At 57.4% G+C, this 6,000-nt stretch overlaps 1 protein-coding gene across 1 annotated transcript in view; it reads right to left on the reverse strand.

Moving 5' to 3' along the window:
- LOC140480300 (tonsoku-like protein) overlaps positions 1–6,000 on the reverse strand; it is a 101,367-nt gene that overhangs the window by 85,908 nt on the left and 9,459 nt on the right. The window contains exons 2-3 of the mRNA XM_072575004.1: positions 5,364–5,507; positions 1,610–1,793 (exon numbers count right to left, since the gene is read on the reverse strand). The gene's annotated coding sequence lies outside the window, so the exon portion shown is untranslated. The remainder of the gene's footprint in view (positions 1–1,609; positions 1,794–5,363; positions 5,508–6,000) is intronic.

Raw genomic sequence — 6,000 nt, forward strand, 5'->3', positions numbered from 1 at the left:
GGGAGGGGTGTAGGGGCTAGACGGGGTTACAGAGATAGGGAGGGGTGTAGGGGCTGGAGGGGGTTACAGAGATAGAGAGGGGTGTAGGGGCTGGAGGGGGTTACAGAGATAGGAGGGGGTGTAGGGGCTGGAGGGGGTTACAGAGATAGGGAGGGGGTGTAGGGGCTGGAGGGGGTTACAGAGAGAGAGGGGGTGTAGTGGCTGACTAGCGTGACAGAGATAGGGAGGGGGGGTAGGGGCTGGAGGAGGTTACAGAGATAGGGAGGGGGTGTTGGGGCTGGAGGAGGTTACAGAGATAGGAAGAGGGTGTAGAGGCTGAAGGGTATGACAGAGATAGGGAAGGGGTGTAGGGGCTGGAGGGGGTTACAGTGAATGGGGGGGTGTAGGGGATGGAGGGGGTGACAGAGATAGGGAGGGGGTGTAGGGGATGGAAGAGGTTACAGAGATAGGGAGGGGGTGTAGGGGCTGGAGGGGTTTACAGAGATAGGGAGGGTGTGTAGGGGCTGGAGGGGTTTACAGAGATAGGGAGGTGGTGTAGGGGCTGGAGGGGGTTAAAGAGATAGGGAGGGGGTGTAGGGGCTGGTGGGGGTTACAGAGATAGGGAGGGGGAGTAGGGGATGGAGGGGGTGACAGAAATAGGGAGGGGTGTAGGGGCTGGAGGGGACTATGGTGATAGGGATGGGATGTAGGGGCTGAAGGGGGTGTAGGGGCTGGAGGGGGTTACAGAGATAGGGAGGGGGTGTAGGGGCTGGAGAGAGCTACAGAGATAGGGAGGGAGTGTAGTGGCTGGAGGGGTCGATGGAGATAGGGAGGGCGTGTAGGGGCTGAAGGGGGTGTAGGGGTTGGAGGGAGTTAAAATGATAGGGATGGGTAGAGGGGCTGGAGGGGGTTACAGTGATAGGGAGGGGGGGGTGACAGAGATAGGGAGGGGTCTCGGGGCTGGAGTGGGTTACAGAGATAGGGAGGGGGTGTTTGAGCTGGAGGGGTTACAGAGATAAGGAGGGTGCGTAGGGGCTGGAGGGGGGTTACAGAGATAGGGAGGGGGTGTAGGGGCTAGAGGGGGTTAAAATGATACGGAGGGATAGAGGGGCTGGAGTGGGCTACAGTGATAGGGAGGGGGGTGTAGGGGATGGAGGGGGTGACAGAGATAGGGAGGGGTGGAAGGGGTTAAAGAGAATAGGAAGGGGGTGTAGGGGCTGGTGGGGGTTACAGAGACAAGGAGGGTGCGTAGGGACTGGAGGGGGGTTACAGAGATAGGGATGGGGTGTGGGTGTGGGTGTGGGAGTGGGAGTGGGTGATGGGGTTGGGGACTTTCCAGGTAAACTCTGGTCTGTAACATCCTCCAGTCCCCTATGTGCTGAGGCCATTCAGCCCCAGTTGTTGTCATGTGTGTAACTGAGGAGGAGCTGACAGCTCCCAGATCTCACCCGATTGGTTCCCCCTGAGCTGGATCCCAATCTCAGTCGGTTGGCACGCTGCCAGATCCCAGCTGGATTCCAGGTTCCAATCTCGGTTGATTCCCTCACAGCCTGCCTCAGTTGGTTACCAGACAAATCGATCCCATTCTCTATTAATTACCATGGAGCCAGACCCCAGCCTGAGTAATTACCTTGTAGCCTGTGGTCAAGGATCTCGAGGCTCTTTATAAAGGCCTTCTGAGCTTCCTGGAGAGCTTCACTCGATTGGTCCTTCTCATGTTGGAACAAGTAGCAGCGCCCAATCAGTGCCCAGGCTCGCTGTTGCTCGGTGTGATTACTGATTGATTTGGCCAATTGTAAATAAGCTCGATGATGCTAAACGGGAGGGACGGAGGGAAAACAAAGCAGAGAAGATAACCATCAGAGAGGATCCCCCCCCCCCCCCATGGGGGTAAAGGCAACCCCCGGAGGGGGGGGGTGGAGAGATTATAACCCAATCAGAGCTCTCAGGGATGTGGGCAGACAGTCTGACTCTGACATTGCTGTAGGTCTGGAGTCACGTGTAGGCCAGACCAGGTGAGTATGGCAGTTTCCTTCCCTGAAGGATATTTGTGACCCAGATGGGTTTTTACACGGTCATAGTTAGTCTATATTTTAATTGAATTCCAATTTTACACACCTCCGCTCTCTGTCTGTCTGTCTGCTTATCTGTCTGTCTGACTGTGTGTCTGTCTGTGTGCCTGTCTGTCTCCCATCTGTCTGTGTCCGTCTGCCTGCCTATCTATGTGTCGTTGTGCCTGTCTGTGTACCTATCTATCTGTCTGTCTCTGTGTCTCTCTGCCTGTCTATCTGTCTGTGTGCCTGTCTGACTGTGTGTCTGTGTCTGTCTGATTGTCTGCCTGTGTGTTTTTTCTGACTGTGTGTCTGACTGTGTCCACCTATCTTTCTGTGTCTGTCTGCCTGTCTGTGTGCCAGCCTGTGTGTCTGCCTGTCTGTGTGTCTGCCTGCCTGCCTGTCTGTCTGTGTGTCTGCCTGCCTGTCTGTGTGTCTGCCTGCCCACCTGTCTGTCTGCCTGCCTGTGTGTCTGTCTGCCCACCTGTCTGTCTGCCTGCCTGTCTGTGTGTCTGTCTGCCTGTCTGTCTGTGTGTCTGTCTGCCTGTCTGTGTGTCTGTCTGCCTGTCTGTGTGTCTGTATGTGTGTCTGTCTGTGGGACTGCCCCTGAGCTCCCACACCTTCTCCATCTCGAGAAGCCCCCATGCTGGACTGGCCTGGCTGCCATGCTCCAATCACACACAAGGCCAGCTTGAGGAACACCTCACTTCCCACTGAGCCCTCAACAATGTCACAGCTCGCCCTTTTGCCCTCTCTTCTGATTCCTTCTTTTTTCTCATCTGTCATTCTGTATCTTAGGCCATTCAGCCCATTGATCCTGTTCTGCCATTCGATGACCGGCTGATATTTTCCTGGCCTCTCCCTGTACCCCTGGACCCCCTCACTCATCAAGAGCCTTCCTAAAAATCAAAAGTACCAGGCCTCCACATCCCTCTGCAGCAAGGAGTTCCACAGGATCCCCCCCCACCCTCCGGCCAAAGAAATCCCTCCCCATCTCCGTTTAAAAGGCTTCACCCTGAGGCTGTGCCCTCGGGTCCGAGTGGAAACATCTTCTCCCCCTGCCCTCTACCCAGGCCTCTCAGTCTCCTGTAAATCTCAATCCCATCCCCCCCTCATCCTTCTAAACCCCATCGAGTCCAGACCCAGAGTCCTCAACCGTTCCTCATGTGACCAGCCCTTCACCCCCGGGATCATTTTTGTAAACCCCCTCTGGGCCCCCTCCAACCCCAACACTCCCGTCCTTAGATACGGGACCCAAAACTGCTCACAATATTCCAAATGTGGCCTTATCCAGCCTCAGTGGGACGTCCCGGCTCTTGTATTCTCGCCCTCTTGAACTGAATACCAACATTGCATTTGCCTTCCTGACACCAACGGAACCTGCAGGTTAATCCTAAGAGAATCCACAACTCCTAAGTCCCTTTGTGCTTCAGATTTCCAAAGTCTTTCCACATTTAGAAAATTGTCTATATCTTTATTCTTCCTACCAAAGTGCATAACCTCACACTTTCCCACATTGTATTCTATCTGCCACTTCTTTGCCCACCCTCCCGGCCTATCCAAGTCCTTCTGCAGTCTCTCCTCTTCCTCAACACTAACTGTCCCTTGACATATCTTAGTGTCACCTTCAAACTTCACAACAGTGCCCCCAGTTCCTTTGCCCAGATCGTTCACGTATAATGTTATGGTCCCAACACTGACCCCTGCGGAACTCCACTAGTAACAGGCAGCCATCCTGAATACGACTCCTTTATCCCCACCCTCTGCCTTCTGCCAGTCACCCAATTCTCTATCCTGGACCCTGATACCGTGGGCTCATCTTATTTAGCAGATTCCTGTGTGGCACCTTGTCAAAGGTTGTGTGTATATGACCATCAGACAGAGCTGTTTATATCCTTGCCATTTACCCCTAACACTTACTGCATCTGACCTCTCACCTCTGTCACACTTTAACCTTTCCCTGATGGCACAGCCCCCTCACAGACGGTCACAGCCCCCTCACAGACCCCTCACTGCCCCCCTCACTAACCCCTCACAGCCCCCTTACTGCCCCCTCACAGACCCCTCACTGCCCCCCTCACAGACCCCTCACTGCCCCCCTCACTAACCCCTCACAGCCCCCTTACTGCCCCCTCACAGACCCCTCACAGACCCCTCACTGCCCCCCTCACAGACCCCTCACTGCCCCCTCACAGACCCCTCACTGCCCCCCTCACAGACCCCTTACTATCCCCTCACAGCCCCCTCACTGACTCCTCACAGACCCCCTCACTGCCCCCCTCACAGCCCCCTTACTGCCCCCCTCACAGACCCCTTACTGCCCCCTCACAGACCCCTCACTGCCCGCTCACAGACCCCTCACAGCCTCCTCACTGCCCCTCACAGACCCCTCTGAGTTCCAAAGCAGAGTCATATTGGATCCAAAACATTAACTCACTTTCTCTCCTCACAGATGTTGCCAGACCTTGTGTGTTTCTCCAGCAATTTGTGATTTTGCTTCAGATTTCAGACCTTTACTGTTCTTTGCTTTGACAGGAGCCAGGACACGGGTAAAGACACGGGCACAGGTAAGGGCACAGACACGGACACAGACACGGACACAGACCCGGGCACAGTCACAGACACAGACACAGACACGGGCACAGACACGGGCACAGACACGGACACAGACACGGACACAGACACGGGCACGGGCACGGGCACAGACACGGGTACAGACACGGGTACAGTCACGGGTACAGTCACGGGTACAGTCACGGGTACAGTCACGGGCACGGGCACAGTCACAGACACGGGCACAGTCACGGGCACAGTCACAGACACGGGCACAGACACGGGCACAGTCACAGACACGGGCACAGTCACGGGCACAGTCACAGACACGGGCACAGACACGGACACAGACACAGACACAGACACGGGCACAGTCACAGACACGGGCACAGTCACGGGCACAGTCACAGACACGGGCACAGACACGGGCACAGACACGGGCACAGACACGGGCACAGACACGGGTACAGACACGGGTACGGTCACGGACACGGTCACGGACACGGTCATGGGCACGGGCACAGACACAGACAGACACGGGCACAGACAGACACGGGCGCAGACACAGACACAGACATGGGCGCAGACACAGACACAGACACGGGCACAGACACAGACACAGACACGGGCGCAAACACGGTGCACACTGTGAGCAGCAATGTGGCCTGAGGTGGCACTGGGAGCAGTAGGGTCAGTGTTCACGGGCACAGCCATCCCTCCTCCACCTCACTGCACCCTCCCTACCACTCCCCAGCCCAGCTCCCTCTACCTTTCACTCACCTCCAGGGAAGATTCCCAGTTGCGCAGCTCCAGGAAACATTCCCCAATCTTCCGGTGGGCTATCCCACACCCGAGAACATCATTCCGATCCTCCAACACACGCAGGGCCTCCTCATATTCCCTCAATCGCAGCCTCAAACTGACCTATCACAGGCAGAGGGAGAGAACAAAGAGAGAGAGGGGGGAGAGAGAGGGGGAGGGGGAGGGGGAGGGTGAGGGGGAGGGTGAGGGGGAGGGGGAGGGGGAGGGGGAGGGGGAGGGAGAGGGAGAGGGGGAGGGGGAGGGGGAGGGGGAGGGGAGGGAGAGGGAGAGGGGGAGGGGGAGGGGAGGGGGAGGGGGAGGGGGAGGGGGAGGGGGAGGGGGAGGGGAGGGGGAGGGGAGGGGGAGGGGGAGGGGGAGGGGGAGGGGGAGGGGGAGGGTGTGAGTGACGGAGAGGAGATGGTGTGGGTGTGGATGAGGGGGAGGGGAGGGGGAGGGTAAGAGGGTGAGGGAGAAGGTGAGGGAGAGGGTGAGGGTGTGGGTGAGGGTGAGGGTGAGGGTGAGGGTGTGGGCGAGGGTGAGGGTGTGGGTGAGGGTGAGGGTGTGGGTGAGGGTGTGGGTGTGGGTGTGGGCGAGGGTGAGGGTGTGGGTGAGGGTG

Source organism: Chiloscyllium punctatum, chromosome 8, assembly GCF_047496795.1.
Source record: "Chiloscyllium punctatum isolate Juve2018m chromosome 8, sChiPun1.3, whole genome shotgun sequence".
In the NCBI taxonomy this organism is placed as follows: domain Eukaryota; kingdom Metazoa; phylum Chordata; class Chondrichthyes; order Orectolobiformes; family Hemiscylliidae; genus Chiloscyllium; species Chiloscyllium punctatum.